This window comes from Canis aureus, chromosome 17, assembly GCF_053574225.1.
Source record: "Canis aureus isolate CA01 chromosome 17, VMU_Caureus_v.1.0, whole genome shotgun sequence".
Lineage (NCBI taxonomy): Eukaryota > Metazoa > Chordata > Mammalia > Carnivora > Canidae > Canis > Canis aureus.
In genome coordinates, this window is record NC_135627.1 from 44,324,720 (window position 1) to 44,344,837 (window position 20,118).

Here is a 20,118-nt window from a genome sequence, read left to right on the forward strand (position 1 = left end):
AAGACTTCTTTCCTCACTCCTATTACAGCATGCTTTCTGATGTATTACTAACTTTCTGATTGCTCCTTATTAACTAACACTAGCCATTGTTTTTTTCTGATAGTCTGCATGTTCAATTTTGAGGAAAATGAAACTAAGGTTAAGCAGCTATCTTAATGTTAACACCAGACTGTTTTGGTGACTCAGTGTCAAACACCATCTCCTTAAATACTAATGTTCTTCTCTCATTGTATGATATATTCATTTATTCTTTCTTTTGACAAGAGACTGAAATTTTAAGGGAAAGCTTAAGTAAGCAAGATAATGAACAAACTATCCTGAGATGGATAACAAGCATGAGAAGGTATGGGACGAGCAAAATCCAAAAGGTTCAAAAAAAGATAAACTCAGAATGAAGAGAAATACTGGGGAAGGAACCATTGTGCTGATACAGGAGCTAAAATAAAGAGCAGTGATGAGATGATTGAGTTCTCCATTTAGAAGAAGTAGAAAATAGAATAAGCCCTAAGGCCTTACAGCCCAAGGCAACTGACCTGAATATCTCTGTGGAAATAATGAAGATGAGGTAATAAGGGAAGAGAATGGGATCAGATTAAGAAAGGGAATGGAGTGGCAATATGAACAAGATATAAGCAAGTCTTGTATTGTCTACTTAGTTGTAGACAAGATATGTGTACAATTAGCTTTGTACCTTAAGGAAGAGGTCAGGATTGTATATAAATCTTAGAGTTATGCATTTAAACAAAGTTGAAGTCCATGGTAAATAAATGAACTCATTTAAAGAAAATGTAGATAGAAAAGAGAAATCTAAAACCAGAACCCTTGGAATTCACCAATACATCAAGGCCTAGAAGAAAAATAGAAGCCGGCTAAGAAAACCAATATGGATGGTGTGTCCCCTGAAGTGGAAGAAAAACCATAAATGAGTGAGAAAATGGTATTCTGAAAACCAAGTGTTAATGATATTTCAAGACTAGATGAGTGAACGATTTTGTTAAAAGTTGTTGAGATGTTGAGCACTGGATTAGCAAACTGAAATATTTGAGGCCATGAAAAGAATAGCTTAAGTGAAGTGGTAAAGATGAAAACTTAATTGGAATTAATTAAAAAGATAATGGGTATATGAGCAAACATAAGTTTTAAAAACTGCTTATTGCTGGTTCTCCAGAGACTGCATTCCAATGACAGAAAAAAAAATATTTTAAGGGAAAAACATCAAAAGACAGGGTCTGAGGAAATAATAGATACAAAATTTTAGATACGGCAAAAACCTGAAAAGTGGCAACTGGAAGAGCAAACCTAGAAAACTGAAAATTCAGCTGACCATGGGGAAAGCTCTCAAACAGTGCATTACTGAATAATACCAGGTGTTTCTGAAGGTCATTGAGGGATGCCTGGGTGGCTCAGTTGGTTAAGCATCTGCCTTTGGGTCAGGTCATGATGTCAGGATCCTGGGATCCAGCCTTCTCCCTCTGCTCTTTCCCCTGCTTGTGCTCTCTCTCGCTCACTGTCTCTCAAATAAATAAATAAATTCTTAAAAAGAAAGAAAGAAACTGGTTAAACAGATTGGATTGAGTACAGAGATGTTGGTTGAAATAATATATAAAAAAGAAACAGGCCTAAATCTCCTGTCCCTCTCTACTCTGACGGAGGACTGCTACTCCAACAAAAAGACCAGAAGAGTACTTTTTAGTGGTTGCACAAGAGAGCTTATGAAATATAGAATGTATGTCATACTAAGAACAGAGAGGCACTGCACTAAAATCATGGTGATTAAGTAAACATTTTGAATGTTAGTATTTCCCCACTGGACACCCAGAGCACCAGAATGAGACTTAATGTTATCATTGTGGTATAGACTAGGATGGTAGCAGCCCAGGAAATGAAAACTCATCTTCGAGATTTAGCTAGAGAAAGAAATCAAGAAAGATTCCACAGGTTTGGGTCTAAACACATAGAAGGCTCAAGTTGTCATTTGCTGAGACAGTGAAGAACATGGAGGGAGAAAAAGGTTTGGAACGTGTATGGAATAATAATGAGTTAAGCACTGGAAATGAAGTTTTAGATATTGAGTTGGCAGCCAGGACAGACAGCTACAGAGTTTAAGACAAACACTAAGCTAGAGATCCACATGGAATTCATTAGTATGTGGAGAGTATTCGATGCCATGAGACTGGTTCTGATTATCTAAGAACTTGGCCTATGTAGAGTTCCATGGATAGAATCTAGAATGCCAACACAGAGAACTCAGGGGGAAAAAGAAACCCAAAAGAACCCAGAGGAAGCTAGAAAATTAGGGCTGCATTGAGGCTAGAAAATTAGGGGTGCACTTTCACTCCTCTTGAGTGGTTTTTGTTTTTGTTTTTGTTTTTTGGCTTTTTTGTTTTAAGAAATAGAAGGCCAGAGTTAAGCGGAAAATGATTATAGAGGTGGTACTGTCGGGAGGAGAGATGACATGTGATAGTCCTATAATGGAACTTTTTAATGAAATTATTAAAATATAACTCCCATACCAGAAAATTTCACTATCTTAAGTATACAATTCAATTGTTTTCTAGTAGCTTACCAGAATTTTGCAACCAGCCACACAATCCATTTTAGAACATTGTCCTCACCTCACAAAGAAACCCAAGCTCATTTCACCCCTTCCCTCCTCCAGCCCGCTATTTTACATACAATTGTTTTCTTACTCTCATGTTCATACCATTTACAAGTACATAGAGTATAATTGATTTTACATATTTATCTGTGAACTTGCAATATGGCTGAACTCATTTGTTAGTTCTAACCTGTAAGAAAAATTTAAAAGTTAGCTTATAAGGAAATAAAGTAGGACTGCTGCTGTCTACTGAATGCTCAAAGAAGATTTTAGAGTCTTGCATGTAGAGATAAAAGGTAAAGTGTTTTACTCTGTTTGAGTTCAGTTGCCAGTGTAGGAAGTATAATAAGACTGTGCTAAATTTTTGACAGTGGGATGAAATGAACAATGAAGACTACGAAAAAAAATGTCTGGTCTATTTGAAAAACCTCACGATATCAAAACCACAAAGAATTTTTTAAAACCACTTTTCTCTCAAAACTACTTGAGCAACTTTCTGTGAATGGTAAGTCAAACCTAAATAGAATAATAATTTTCCTTTTATGTCTGTAATGTCCTTGAGAATAAAACCCAAACATTTATCACTAATTGTCAACATCTTAGAAAATGCTCACTTGTCAGCAGGCATTCTATAAATGTATATTTAATGAATAATGAATGAACGAATTGTTAGTTTGTCAGGATAAATTAAGTAAAATTGTACTTGAATGTACTTACTGCTTAAATGATATAATTAGGTATTATTCATTTCAGTAGTTGAGCACTAGTTCTCAACACCCTCTGAACAATGGAGTCACCTAAGGAGATATTTTAAAACACCAGCGCACAACCCTTCCCCCTAAAGTTTTTGATCCAAATAATCTGGATGGGACTTTGCTCTGGAGTTTTAAAAAAATTTCCAGGGTGATTCTAACTAATATGGAGCAAAGGTGGAGGACCACCAATCATTAGCTTCTGCAAAATCCAATGATTTCCATTAAAGTATAATTAATGTTGACATTGAAAACCATTTTTATCCCAAATAGTCATCATATTTAGCTATGTACAAGTATACAACTTATTCTACAAGAATGAAATCTGCATGATGGGCACAACATAATGCCTGAAGGAATATATATACTCGTCATCAATGCATTTAGTTTATCTAGGACTTTCCCTTCCTGTTTGCTGTGCTTTAATAATCTGCATTTAAATGTCCTAATAACAGTAAGTGTTTTATGTGCTAATTATAAATATACCATCCTAGGATATGACTCTTGCTCATGTGCCTTTCTTTCAAAATGCGATGTAGTAACGTAAGGATCTCATTCTCAAATGAGTGTTAGCTTTTGGGGAATGAAGATTCCTTTCAGAATGTGAAGAAGCCGTGAAATCCATAAATTGTGCTTCTGGTTCCTGAGGTCCATCCCATTTATAAATCCCACAAAATCCTTGTCCCCTGATTAAGGAATTCTACACTGGAAGAAATGATTAGGTTATTATAAGGCAAAAAGCCCATCTTCTAAATTCTCAACATGTTGCATAAATAGTACATAAATTTCCATGGTGATATTACATTTTAATTGTAAAAAGATACTGTGTAATTTTATTACTGTTCTTGGCAAAGTTCTCACCAAGGCAGTCAGGGTTAGATATCATTATTCTCATTGAAGAGAAGACAAATAGAAAATGTTTGGGTCATGCCCGGAGCATTCCAGGTGTCCCTAATTGCTATCTCTCTCCCGTAAAAATCTCTAATATACTGCCTTTGGAAGCTAAAATGCAACATGAACAGTAAAAGCCACCATCTATCAGATTATTCAGAAGAAACTCCATAAAATTTGGAAAATATCTGATGTTAGTAGGTTCCTTTTGTGAATTATTGGTTAATCACTAAACTGGAAAAGATATAAATATTTTTCATACTACTCATACTACTTCTAGTTTTAGCAGAATCCTCTTTGAATACCACACTAAATGACTATCTCCTGGCTTGTCTTTAAATCTTTTCTATTCTTGCTGGATCTAATTTAAGTTAAAAACCCATGGGCTATATAAAACCTTAAAATTATACTGACATTTCTATAATCGCACAGCACAGGCAAGTAGCCATTACCTTCTTTTATGGAATTAGATCAAAAAGTAGCAATACCTCTTGCTTCATTCATACTACATTACTACTACGTTATTACATTTTTCCTCCTGTTGGACTACTGTTTGTAATTTTTATATCACTTTGACTGCCCTGTCAAAATTCCCTTTGAGGAAAGGGAGGACAGATTAGGGATTAAGAGAAACAAGTAACGAGATGACTTCTCATTCTCCTAGTCTTTCCTAGATTAGTTTTATTATAAAATTTTGACAAGTTTAATGTGATAGGGGAAACACAGCCACCAATCACACTGCCAGTATTTTGCAATCACATCCTAGAATATGATGACCCTCAAGGAAGATTAGAGCATGCATCTGTTTATATATATCCAATTCCCTTCTGACAGCTATAATCATGTATAATAATTCATGTTAATCTCATTATTACAGGTTTTCATTTTATGTTACCAAACCTAGTGGAGGAGATAAATTTGCTGCACATACAGAAGTGTAAATTCCCCAGATTGCATTTAATTTATCTAATTAAAAGAATTCTTTCCTGATTTCATCCAGATGAAACTGCCTATAAATATGAGCAGTGACCTATTGTACAGCTCTGGGAATGCAAACTATAATAAGTGAGGAAAGACCTATGGTGGGTAATAAACATCATATAGGATCCGATAGATAGGTTATAAAATTTTGAAATGCTTTTTCTTAATCTTTCAAGAGAAATCTTAATCTCAACTATATTAAAATACCATTCTCTGTCAGATATATCCAAATGAAATGTGTTGCCACAGATAAATAGACATGAGAATGCTTTTATATTTTTATGTTCCACATAGAAAGTTATTATTTTTTATGTAACCAGAAATCCAACTGTTTCTTATAGAACATATCATTAAATGTCATTAATGTGCAAAAAGGAAAAAAAAGATATTGTAATGAATTTCAGTTTCAATAGAACAACATTAGAAAGGATTTAGGTTATTTTTTTTTTTTATAAATTTTTATTTATTTATGATAGTCACACAGAGAGAGAGAGAGAGACAGAGACACAGGCAGAGTGAGAAGCAGGCTCCATGCACCGGGAGGCCGATGTGGGATTCGATCCCGGGTCTCCAGGATCACGCCCTGGGCCAAAGGCAGGCGCCAAACCGCTGCGCCACCCAGGGATCCCTAACAATCACTTTTCATCTAAATAAGACATAAGCCTAGGGAAGGTGTGTTATTCTTAAGGTCAGCCATTTGGTATGTAAAAGAAAAAGGAGAAATCTTAATATGGCCATTTCTCCTAGTTCAGCTGTAGCCAGGATCCTCTATCACTGCTAATGCTACTTATGTAGAAAGAAGTTAAGTACTCAAATCCCCAACTTTGTATCCATGTTAATGAGATATATAATAAACTAACATATTCATGCCTCATATCCTATGTCTTAATTGTGTTGTGTGTACAATGGAGATGATTCCTTTCCATATTTCAACTTAAAAGGAAAATGAATTTCCTAACGATAAAGACTGGAACAGCTTGCTAAAAAAGTAAGGCACTAAAAGATAATAGCTTTTTGTCAAATTTATCAAAATAAATTCCCATGATATCAACGGCTTACTTTTCAGTAATGATTGACTAAAACTGGAATAAGTATCCTGCTGGAAAAATATTTTTAAGTTCTCAAATGTTTAAGAGAAGTAAGACAAGAAATCGGAACCTTCCGTTGAAGAGAGAGACAACTGAGAAGCAGAGATGCTGAGAGAGAATTTAGTGGCCTAGGGCACTCAGGGGTACAGAGATGTAATCAAAGGACTCTTTAGAAGATCCTTGATGAAAGTCCTTGCTTTGGCTGAACTAACAAAGGGCTGAAATTCAGGCATGAATCTGAGTAAGAAATGACAGACTACCACTAGGACTTAAATTCAGCTTCCAATTAACTCAATACATGAAACTGATTGCTGTGATTCTGGATGGCTACTTTCTATGGCTGACTGACAGAAACAACTGTAAATCCTTCTTGGAGGAATAACATGCCAGCCATACAAATATTTCTATAAACAATATTGCAAATTCAATATCTAACACACTATAAAAATAATCCAAAATTGAGTAGATAAAAGAAATTAACAAAACCCAGAGAAACAACAAAAAATAGAAGCAGAACTATGAGCACTACAGATACTGGAGTTATTAGCAATAGACTTAAAAAAAAAAACTATAAAACCTATTACAAACAGAATATAATTGAAAATTTTCATCCGGTTTAATAATCTGGCCTTATAAATGGAACATTTAGTTTACTTACTTTTGATATTGTTACTTAAATGTACCATTTTATTAAGTGATTTCCCTTTGCTTCATTCTATGCTTTTTTTTTCTCACTGTCCTTGTACCTTTCAGGAATGACTATGTGCATTTTGTTTTATTTTTCTTTTCATTAGCTTAAAAGTTAAATATTCCCTAATATTATAATACACCCCCTCTCTCTGTCTATATTAATTTAAGTAGACACAATATTCTTTCCATTTTTGTTTTTCTGAATATAAATATAAATTCACTTGAAAGTGAATTTTAAAGAATATTTCTAAATTGGAAGAAAAGAAAAAATAAAATAATAACATTCACACAATCACTTCCAACAGAACCAAGACATAGTACAGATGAAGCAAAGACAAATCACTTAATAAATTGGGAGATTTAAACTGAAATATGTGAATAACAATATTAAATGTAAATCAACTAAGTGCTTCATTTATTAGACAAGATTGTCAATTGAATAAAAAATAAAACCTCAATTATATTCTATTTAGAAGAGGCATATTTAAACATAACTTTTCAGGATGGAAGCAAAGAATAGAAAGATATATTCCATGGAAAATCTCATAAAAGTAACTGGTGTTGCTGTTAATTTCAAAGATGATAAAGCAAAACTATCACTAGAGATAAAGAAGGACAGCTCTTTGTAATAAAAGGTTCAATTCAGCAATCAGAAGTAACCATTTTAAATTTAGAATGATGTAGCTTCAAAATATATAACCATTGACAACCCTACCGGGAATATATCTATACATGATATTTGCGGGAAACTTTAACATACTTATTCTCAATGGCTGGTAGTATGAATGCACATTACAAACACATAAGAATATAGCCACTGGTCCTGGTAAATGTGTAATTACTGGCTCTCAAGAATAAAAGCCCTTGTTTGGAGGATTTACTAATTTTTGTGGCGTTAGTTCTCCCACCATGGCAGATTTCAAGCTCTCCACATCTGTCATTAATCTCGAGGAGGGAAAAAATATGTAGATTAGCCCCAGGAAAGTTGTCTTGAGCTTTCCACACCACTTGATATAATATACTGAACAAAAGAGATTAATAAATTGATCTTATAAGAATGTGCATGTAGGCCATTTCCCTATTAATAACTACAATATACCTTTTTCTGCATAGAGAACACTTATTACATAACTTCCCTATTCCTGACAATTAAGGTGAAGAGATGGAAATCATACAAAGTATTTCCATAACCACAATTAAGCTACAAATGAATGAGTAAATCTCAAGGTGTTTAGAAATTTTAACTTATTGATTGAATTAAAAAGTCATGATTTAATTTTTTTTAAAAGTACTTTGAATGACAATGAAAATAGCACATGTTAAAACTTGTGAGGTACAACTTAAATCAGAGGGAAATATATATCATTATGTATACCATCAAATGTATATATTAAAAATGAGAATGTTGGTAATCAACAAGCCAAGTATACATCAGAGGTCAATATATGAAAGACACACTAAATTAAGGATTATTATAAATAAAGAGCAAAGATAAAATGGGGAACTAATAAAATAGAAAAAAATAAAGGAAGACCAACAAAACCAAAGTAAAAGCACTAACAAGTTGGAAGGAAAACTGATCAAGGAGAAAAATGGATCAGTGATGAAAAATTTTCAAAAAAAAAAAAAAAAAAAAAGAAAAAAAAAAAGAAAAATTTTCACCATGAAAATTCCTATGGCTAATGAAATACTAGTGAAAATGTGTCACTTCTGAGTAAAAATACTAGTGACATGTGTCACTTCTGAGTAAAAGCTTTCAGCCATGGGGTGTACCTACCGTGTTCTCCTTTCCATTTGGCATGAGACAAGCAATGCTCGTAATGAGGCTTCTTCATCAGCTTAGGTCCCAGGGTATAGAACCTATGGAGGAGAGTCAGTCAACTCAAGATGACTGAGGACCGTGTATGAAAAATATACTTTCTATTGTAAATCACCAAATTGTCTTTTTTCTTTTTTTCTCTTTTTTCCCTTTTTTCTTCATTATCATGGTTATTTTTTCTCTCTTATATTTAACAACAGCATAATTTGCAATAAACTGTTATGAAGATTATCCAGATGGAAAATATTCAGAGAAATGGCCATCAATATCATGAGATACTATTAAGCCCTCACCTGAATGTACAAATTTTTTAATGACAATACAGAAGAATCTCACAATATTAAGCCAGACAAAAAAATAATATATACTCAATGATTATAGTCATTTGTATTTATAGTAAAATATAAAAAGGAAGCAGGAAAAATGGAGTAGAATGTTTACAGACCCATACTTATTTAAACTATAAATAAGAGTAAGAAGTAATGAAAGATCCTGATGTCTAACCTTTTCTAGTTCCCCTCAAAGCCTATGAACCTAAGTTGAAAAACCCAGGTTGAAGAATCTTGGAGGAAATTACTAGATTATTATAAGGTAATAGGACCATCCTCTAAAAACAAATTCTCAGCAAGTTGCAAAAAAAGACAAAAGAAATTTCAAGTAATAATAAATTTCAATCATAAAAATATACAGCAATTAAGACTTTGTAATTTCATTACTGTTCTTGGCAATATTCTTATCTAGGCAGTCAGTGTTAGATACCACTCTCATTTAAAAGGAGAGGATAGATAAAAATGTTTGAGTCATGCCTAGGGCAATCCAGATGCCCATAATTGCTATCTCTCTTTCACAATGTTTCTAAACACTGTCTTGGGAATCTGAAATGCATCACAGTAATCACTAAACTAGAAATTATTCAAATGTAATGCCTGACACACAGTAGATGATCAATACATTTTATTTTTCTAGATTCTCTACTTCCTGTTTGCTACATTTTTATAGTATGCAGTACCTGGTATTATATTTGAAGTTAAAACTAAGTGGTTCTAAGATAATACACTTTTACACTCTTTTCTTTCAACAACTCACTATAGTATCATAATGATTACACTTCCAGAAAAATGTTAGTTAACTTTTGAGGGATACAGATCCCTTTGAGAATAAGAAGGTGTGACCTCTCTCTTTCCAGATAATTTTGCAAGACACTGATGGTAAGAAAAGTCAATATGGTGTTTAGTTTTGAGAGTACTGATTAGGAGATGACATGATACGGGTTCTCTGGTACTGCTCCCACCAAAAAAAGAAAAGAAAAATGAAACAAGAAACTAAAAAGGAGAGAAAAAAATGAAATTAAAAAGTCCTATTTCTCAAGGTATGAAGATAAGGAGAATTTCTATTACTTCCTAACTATTAAGAAAAGACCATAAAAATATGAGTTACCTAGGAGATCACACAGACAAATAGCATGGCCTGTACTTCTATGAGTCATCAGGCCCCAGGAAACCCCAAAATAGGCCACATATCTTTGGCTTGTTTATACTTACAGACATTCTCTTAAGCACAGAACTATAATTAACCTCCCCCTAGCATCCTACTGTGGGAGACCATAACAGAGCCTGTGGAGATGAAATCTGAAATAAAATATGAAAACAGTGAATTTGTAAGCATTCTGTAACTAGAATATAGAACTCTACGACAGCAAAAACTTGGAATCTGTACTTTAGGTTCAAGCAACGTGGGTTACCACTGTGCCCCAATTCCTACTAAAAAGTACGGTCAGGAACTTCTTTCAAACTATTCCTGAATCTGCATCCATAGTTTAGACCAAACTTTAGGGAGTATCTGCCAGAGGAAGAAGGGAGGGACCAGGTTGTGGTACCCACTGAGGATCCTGACACTCATTTGTTTCATATGCAAACATTTGGAGCATTGCAATGCTAATTTATAAATTTAGTAGAAGTTGCCTTGGGTGAATCCGGTAACTTCATCAGTCCTTAAAACTGGACCACTTTGTGATCCATCTTACCTTATCCAGACTCACAAATCTTCAAACAATTACAAAAGAAACAGAAAAGACTGATTTGTTAAAATAAACAAATAATAATAATAATAATAATAAAAGTAAAAATATCAATGTCAATAATGAAAATAAAAACCACACATATGAAAGAGTGCATAAACAAACTATGTGAAAGTTTATAAATTTATATTGAAGGCTTGAAATATAGATTATTCTAGTTTAGCAAAAGACAGAGCATAAAACCAACAAAAACTAAAAAATGAAACCATCTTAAATACTTATGACAAAGTTTTTATGTTACTAATACAGTAAAAGATCTATATACTAAAGAGGAAGAAAAACACAGCTCAGATGGTCGCAGGCAAACATATAGTATTTTCCTTCATTTTCGCATCAGCCTTATTGTATTTAACCTTTAAACTCTTTGAAGATATTCTCAGTGGGACTAAAACAAAAGATCTGTTTGATATTAAGCTAATCTGAGCAAATAGTATTCTTTTGAAACTCTCAGTGCTATCAATAATGAAATAGCATGAGGTGTTAAGCCAAGAGGCAGAAAGCACTTCTTCTTAGATTAAACAGTGATAGAATAAAAAGACCTAGATAGAAATTATGTCTTCTACATCTACTGGCTGTGACATCCTGGGAAAATAACTTAATATTTTTGAGCTTCACTTTCTTCTCCAAATGGAAATTATGCATTTCAAATGATGAAAAATGTACCATTATTGTCTGTACCACTCAGAAAATACTGCTGTTTTATTTGTAAGATGCCACCAAATATAAGATCCATGGTTATTTCAGAGATGATAAAAATTTTAAATTGTAAAAATCAATAAAATATCATAATACAAATGAGGCATGGATACAAAATGAGGCAATATATGCTAAAATGGTTTATAAATTAAATCAATAGGATATTAATTCTATATCCACAATCTAGTATTTCAATATACAGTACAATAAGTTGTTCTCTAGCTTGCTTTATATATGGACATTATGTCTCTCCAAAGAAATCATACATTATTTCAGAGCATATAATTTTTTGGTACTGCCATAATGCCTAGCATAAATTTGCAAAAACGAGGTACCATTTGTTCACTTTCAGATTTTGTGGAAAAAGTCAAATGACTGATATTTTCCTAAAACTTACTATTTCAATATTTTGTATAAATAAGAAACTTGAAAAGTTGCTACCCAATTAGACATTCAATTGAGGCATTATGAATGAACAGTCAATGTGTTACACTGCTAGTCTTTATTTCTATCTTATTTTTGTTTTAGGAAATTTATATTGTACATTTTACTGTTGAGAAACAATTCTCCATGGGTTTCTTATATTTTTGCTCATTTAGCAAAGTGAGGCACTGATGACCCATTGATCCACATTGTCTTTTTAAGGATGTTTGTATAGTAAAAAGTATGAAAGGACAGGCTTGCTTAAAGCCTTCCAACATACAGATCATGCCCCTCTGGAGCAAAAGCAATATATGCTTACTGTTTGATGGAATAAAGATAATGTCTCCTGAAGGGCAAAGAATAGGCATACTTCAGGTCCCCTAAATTCAGGGTTCCTCTCCTATAATGCATCTACCATATGCACATGTATCAGTTGACTCTCTTTAATGTTTCTGTATGACAATTGGAGTTTTGTAAAATGGAGCAAAATGATAACACTGTGTCTTCTATTGCTGTGAACAATAAACTGTCCATCTCTGACCCAAGAGTCTCATGTCTTCTATCACCATTCATGAAACTATGGTAGGCTAATTTGTTAGCTTCTAAGTAGGATAAAATTTTTAAATTTTCACAGTTGTTGAAATTTTACCTCTTTTTTAAACAATGAATTTGATATGACTCATGGTAATGTCTTATGCAATAATTTTGTTCAGGATTCTTCTTTCTACGGTAAGCAAAATCTTTTTCTCAAATGATATGAAATTATATCTTAACAACAAAGAAATGTGTACCTAAATTAGGCAATTAAAGTCATAGTTTAGGAAGATACGGCTCGAAATAGATGTTTGAAAGGTTTCATTTGTAAAACTTTTTAAGAGGTTATGACATACTTTTTATAATAATAAGGATTTAATTATGCCTGCAAAAACAGGTTATTCTAAAGGAAGTCTAAGAATCTATTCTACTTCTAGGAAAATATAAATTTGAGATGAGACCATCATTGATATTCTAGAATAATAAGGTAGAAAAGTATTAACACTATGAATAACATGTCAGCCTAGAATTGTACATATTCTTCTTACACATTCTTCTGTTGTTTGTTCTTTTAGTGGAGACTTACAAAAACTATCATTACATTTCACCTACAAACTCTGAAGATTATCATTTCAGGGCAATTGACCAAAGGGAACTCAAAGTTAGCTCAGGTACTACGTCATTCTATAATGTGGAATCAATTGAAAAAAAATCTGATTTGCTTCATTTAGGGTTATTTAACAAGAAAGGAAGTATGGCTCATTGCAGGTATTTGACATACTATTTCATTAATTTTTTTTGGTAGACAAAATGTCTAATAAGAAAATTTCTTATATTACATTTAATTATCATCACCTTTTATTATACTGTATTCATTTTAAATACAGTTACAGCTACATACATTTATAAAAGGTAAGTCACCACAAATATGTAAATTCCTATTTGTATCATAAAGGTGGAGAAAGGTAAAATAACACTAATTTCCCTTTTTCAATATTTTTTGTTAAAATACTCTATCACCATATTCACTATGCAACATTTATAATGATATATTATGATTACTGTATCAGTGAAACAAATAATTAAAGGAATAAAAAGACAGTGTTCAGGGGCTTCCTGCTGGCAGAGTTGGTAGAGTTGGTAACTGTGATCTCAAGATTATGAATTTTGAGCCCCATGTTGGGCACAGAGCCAACTTTAAAAAAAATTAATAATTAAAAAAGACACTGTTCAAAGAGAAATGCAGTGAAGACCATAATAAATGTCAAATGAGAAGGAAAAATGTACCAATTTTCAGAAGTACTCTATTCTGAAACGTTTGTAGCTTTTGATTTTACTCATAGCCCACTCCCAAATTATTCTTCAGAATCTACCAATCCGTAGGCATTTGGTATGATAATTTTTTTGATAATTTTCAGATATTAAAAGAATAACTGAAATCTTCCTCACTTTGAAAAAACCATAGTAAACTGTCATAAAGTCAATGAGACAAAATAATTTAAAAGTCACTAAGCATTTAAAAGTTGAAAGTTCTTTATAAATTGTTAATTTGTACCTATCTACCAGAGTCATAGTGCAATACATTTATATGGATGTTTGGCTCAATTATTCTGAAATCTTTAATTGTTTAACTTAGATCATAGATTGATCACTAGACGCAGATTGATAATTAGCTATTTATTATTTACATATTATTTATGTATTTCCCAAGTCTTTCTCATAGAAAATTATTTCATTTATGAAAATTTTATTCAAGTTATGCAAATCTAGTTACCAAAATAAAATGATTTATCAAGGGAACAGAATGGAACTGGGAAAGATAGTACTTTCCTCGTTTTCACAAAAAGCAAGACTATGTAGTACATTACTGAAATTATTTATAAAACAAATATTATGGGGAAATAAAATCAGCCACAAATTCCTTTTACTCCTACCATGGAAAAGTGAGGTTAATATTTTCTTCCTGGGAAGGTGAGCAGGTTTTGTGTCCACTTTGACATACCATGGTGGAAATGTTGACACAGTTTCTGTCTGTGGGCCTTACAATATTGGCAGCCATTTCCTGCCTCTCAAATTACTCATTCTTGGAACTCAACTGCCTTGCTGTAAGGAGCCTAAAACATCTCAGGAGACTATGCACAAGGTACTGTTCAGCCACTCTGCTCTCTGATGACAAGTAGCATCAACTGTCATCCATGTGAGCAAGCCATCTTGGATATCTGGTCCAGCTGGGTCTCCAGACATCTCCAGCCCAACAGCTTTCTGACAATAATCACATGAAAGATAGAACCACCTATTTGAGCCTTGCCAAGCCACAGAATTGTTACAGAAAAATATTGTGTTTAAGCTACTAATGTTTTAGGATGATTCACAGTATTATTATTTTTTAAGATTTTATTTATTATTTATTAGAGACAGAGAAAGAGAGAGAGGCAGAGACACAGGCAGAGGGAGAAGCAGGCTCCATGCAGGGAGCCAGATGCAGGACTTGATCTTGGGTCTACAGGATCACGCCCTGGGCCGAAGGTGGCGCCAAACCGCTGAGCCACCTGGGCTGCCCAGTGATTCACATTATTAATCAACAATAGACAACAAAAATGTAATATTTTATGTTGTACATATATAACTATATATGCTTTCAGTATTTTAAATTGTTTTATAAGAAAAAAATACCTATTGTTTCCACAAATGAATCTTTCTTATTTTGAAAATTTTCCAGTACTGATTTGATTGAGACTATATGCTCCATCAGGTAGATGGGTTACTTTAGTGTTAAGTTGTCCCAAAAGGAAAGATGTCACAATGAATCTTGATGTTTGAAACTAGTCTGAAGAGTTGCCAATTATGTCAATTAGTGGAGTTGTATGTGATCGACTTGTGGTTAGAATGAATAAAACTAAAATAAAATAAAAACTTCTTGCTAATCCATAAACAAATGTTCAGACTTTTCACCTCATGAGTGATCATGCAGGACAAACTCAAACACCAGTGATCTTTATTGTTGAAATCAATAACCCAAGACTATTAGATAACACATTTTATTTCTCTTGTGGTTACATTATCTGTTGTCTGTCTACCTGTCTATCTGTCTATCTCTCCCCATACATCCACATACCCACACATACAAATTCACATCTATTAAATAGTAAAATCTTTGGAAAATATGGAGAGAACATTTTAGAAGATGACTGGTCCTGGGATGCCTGGGTGGCTCAGTCAGTTGAGTGTCCATTTTTGGCTCAGGTCATGATCCTAGAATTCTAGGATCAAGATTCATGTTCGGTGCCCTGCTCAGCGGAGAGTCCACTTCTCCCTCTGCCCCTCACCCCGCTCATGCTCTGATTATCTCTCTAAGAAAGAAAGAAAGAAAGAAAGAAAGAAAGAAAGAAAGAAAGAAAGAAAAAGAGATGACTGGTCACATGGAAAAAAGCAATCAAACAAAAGCAAAAATATAACTTGTATATTTTATAGATTTCTTTCCTGGGCCATGAATTAAATTTTCCACTCTATCAGTTGACAATTTATTATGTCATTTAAAATCAACAACTACATTTTTTTTTTACCCTGGGGTTATTCATATTATTGGTAAAGATGGCCTACCAAATTTGCCAGAAAATTTCAAGTGAAGCTGTCAATAGCTCCATTTGCAACAAACAGTAAAGCCTGGCATATTTGAAAAGTCTTTACCTTTTATCCGTCAAAGTTATCTGCACTCTCTGGCATGCCCAAGATTAAAAGAAACAAAATAACCATGTAAAACTAATTAAATGTAATTATGACCTTATCACAGTGATAGTCTATAGCTCCAAGAAACATATCTAATATATTTTTCTCTTGCTTAAAATTTAAGTCAATTTTGTTGTCAAGTGTCTATTTTTAAAATTTCCTATTAAATGCACACACAATTTTTCTTAACTCTCTTAGATAATTTATCATCACTTTCCTTGCCATCACATGCTAATATCTCTCCTGAAAATCTGAGTAGGAGTGCATTGTATGCTACAATGTATTGGCAAATTTCCTTAAAATAATATATTTATGTCATTGAAGGTAGCTGGGAAATAACAGGTACAAAAAAGACTATTCTTCCCTTGTCTTTAGAGAGCTCAGAAAAGCCTAACCAAACCTAGAGAGGTCATGGTTGAGTAGTAAAACCTTATTTCCTCACTACAGTGAAAACTAACAGAAGGCTGAGTATTCAGTTTTTGATTAGCCAACCAAAGTTTAGTTCCAGATTATGGAGAGGTGCACAGAAGTTAAAGAGTGTAGAAACTGCAGACTACTTTGGGGCATGAATAATATTTTAATGATAATCAAGACATGTCTATGCTTATAAGATTAAGATCTTATAATTTTAGCATCACAACTTGGAAGTGTTTACAACTAAATCAAATGTAAATTAACATTTTGGTGCCTCCAAATTGTCCTCTTTTTCTCTTTTTCTACTCTCCAAAATATACTTTATACAGGTTCTACACCACTAGGTGCTTTTATTTTATAATTTCCCAAGATATAAAAATTTCATAGTATGTGGATATTCACAAGTCTAGATATAATGCCTCAGGCCATAACATAAAATACCTTTATCTTTTTTATGGCAGTTAAGCTCATCTAAAGGAATTTGCTTTATTATCCTATATTTTTGGCTAAGAATTTTCCATCTCCGGTAATTCATGTCTTTAAAAATACCTAAAATTTATAGATCAAAACCACAAGAGAAAATAAACAAATAAAGCCCAAACCAAATCTCTATTTGTGGTGGTTGTTACGGGTTTCTAATGTATAAAAAATGAAAGGTGTGGAAAATACCACCTTCTTGTCCTTATATCCAATCATAAACAATTTAAAAATTTATAATTTTAAATTATTAAGGGTTTCTTTTTATAATCTATGAATAGACACAAAGCAGCTTTTTGAGATAATGGGAATTATTATATATATGTGATTTAAATCCATTTGGAAGGTACTATTGTTTCCTTTGACAAAGTATATGCCACACATTCAGGAGACAAAATGTATCCCTTTCTTATAGCAAATAATAAAATAAAATCTATCAGCTGTCACTTCCAGCTTTTGATAAAAATCCCCACTGATCCTCTAAGAAAAATATTATGGTTTTTCTAGATTTGGTCACTATAAATAGCATTGTGTATTCTAGTGGCTTTTTGTTGTTTTTTCCAAAAGCAGCTAAGTATTAAGTGGGTATCAACTAACTGGAAATATGTTGCTACAGAACCTTCACTTTATTATTACTATTATCATCAAATTTCTTTTTTTTTCTTTTTCTTTTTTAAGTAATGAGCAGAGTCAAAGTTGCCAATCATTCATTTTACTAGTGCTCAGTAGTCAACAAGAGGGCTCCTGCTCTATAAGCTGTCAATTTAAATTGAACTAAATGGCACAAAGTCTAAATCACATATATTCTTATTAAAGTGAAAAAGAGAGGATATAAAACAGGTACATCAAAATAAATACTGATACTGAAGTTCTCATTTAATCCAAGGATAACTTATAAATTGAGCTTATGAGATTTGAAATTGCACACGGGTTATAGTAAATAATCACTAATGTCTCCTCCAAATGTGAGATTCTATGACTTATAACATAGATACACATGTCAAGAGTGTCATACATTACATCCCACCACATCTGGCATATGTACGTAGTAAATCATAAGGGAAGACATTGTCAATCTTCAACCTTCAATGAACTATAGGCATAAGTTTTTACTTTTTACCCTGCCTCCCTGCTGCTAGAGACTTTCCCTTCATTGACTCTCCCTTTTAATTTCCATGCTGCTGAAGTTACCATTATTCTCAATCCAGTTAAGCTCCATTCACCTCTTGACTCAGCTCCCAAACCAGGCTGGGTTGGGAGTTTAATACTTGAGATTCAAAGACATTCAAAGGAGCAATTTGGAATTATTGCTATCAAACTATGTCTTCTAGGTAATAGAGATTCAAAACTGCTACTTATGTTTCTGTTGAATATGGCAGGAAATTGGCTTTTACTTGGGAACCCTAAAACTTTCTGTGGAAAAAAAAAAGTATTGTGAATTTTCAGTACCCAATAGATACCTGTAGGATAAAATTCACAATTAAAATAGACACTCTGAGGGGCTCCTGGGTAGCTCTGTGGGTTAAGCATCTGCCTTCAGCTCAGGTCATGATCCCAGGGTCCTGGGATCAACCCCCCAACACACACCATGTCAGGCTCCCTGCACAGCGGGAAGTCTGCCTCTCCCTCTGCCATCTGCTCCCCCTGCTTGTGTTCTCTCTCTGTCAAATAAATAAAATCTTAAATAAATATAAAAAAATTTAAAAAAATAAATAAATAAAATGGAGACTGCTAAAGAGCTAAGTGTTTAGACAAAATCATCTATCATCATGAAGTATAATTTGTCATAATAGTTTGATTGAATGTACATACCAAAATCATGGTTTCATATTGTTATTTGTTCATATATTGTTATGTGCATATATTGTTATTTGCACAACATTGTCCTTTCCTCAGTGTTAGCGGAAAACTGCACTTTGAGAAATTTACAATAGGTTATCAGTCTTCCTACAGAGTCTTGTGTAGTAAATAAGATTAGAAAATAGATCCACTGGCTAAATACCTACTGTGTGCCTGGTGCTTGACAGTTTATCTGTAATACTCAGAACACTTTGCAAACGAAGAAAAAGAGAGAGATTAAACGGCTCTCAGAATGTTAATGAGATTTTCATCTGCCATTAACACCCAAACTGGGTGCTTTACAAATATAACACTATACTTCACTTTTACACTCTCACTACAAACTAATAAACTAAGTAGAATGTATTAACTGCACATTACAGATAAGGAAGTCAAAATAGACAGGCACACTGATGTGCATATGGTCACACAGTAAGACAAAAGCAGAATATAAAAAGGTTAACAATTTCTTTCAGTAAAATACTGTTTTTATCTAAATTTTAATTCTGGGTGTTTACATTGTCCCTAGTTTTAAATTCTGCATTGCTAAAGTTTTTTTGATCTTCAAAGTTTTATGTTAATTATTTTTTTTCATAGATCAGACAATTTTAGACAATGAACAATCTTAGACACAAAAAACAAACATTCAATGTATAATAATAATAAATCTAATTTGTTTAAAACAGTCTAACAAGTGGTCTCCAGGTAAGTACTTAAGGAGAGCTAATCAAATTTAAGAGAACTGAACTTAAATAAAATGGCCACTTAATGTCTTCATACAATATATACTGTTTTGACCACGTAATTATGTGTTTATTATAAGAAATTTAAAATATATGTACATAAAGCTCACAAATGAATATGATGGTTTTCATAAGGTGTGACTAAGTTTTTCTTCTGATGCCTTGAAATACACTCAGCTTTTGCACACGTTTTATATAGATCTTTTCAGTGCTATCAGCATGACAATATGTGTTGCTACGTTTGCTTTATTGTACCTTAATATTTCAATGATATTTAAGGATTCACTCAGATTTAAATCATTAATAATTGGCATGCCACACTGCAGTCCACATACAGACTTCCAAACTAACAATAAATTAATTGATATA

The 20,118-nt window shown here is 33.0% G+C and overlaps 2 long non-coding RNA genes across 3 annotated transcripts in view; one reads left to right on the forward strand and one right to left on the reverse strand.

The window, feature by feature from the left end:
- LOC144287945 (uncharacterized) overlaps positions 1-10,503 on the reverse strand; it is a 35,911-nt gene extending 25,408 nt beyond the window's left edge. For both annotated transcript variants that reach the window (XR_013355817.1, XR_013355816.1), the window contains exons 1-2: positions 10,362-10,503; positions 8,779-8,861 (exon numbers count right to left, since the gene is read on the reverse strand). This is a non-coding gene — a long non-coding RNA (uncharacterized LOC144287945). The remainder of the gene's footprint in view (positions 1-8,778; positions 8,862-10,361) is intronic.
- Positions 2,272-20,118, forward strand: part of LOC144287946 (uncharacterized) — a 34,413-nt gene continuing 16,566 nt past the window's right edge. The window contains exons 1-2 of the long non-coding RNA XR_013355818.1: positions 2,272-2,895; positions 2,971-3,104. This is a non-coding gene — a long non-coding RNA (uncharacterized LOC144287946). The remainder of the gene's footprint in view (positions 2,896-2,970; positions 3,105-20,118) is intronic.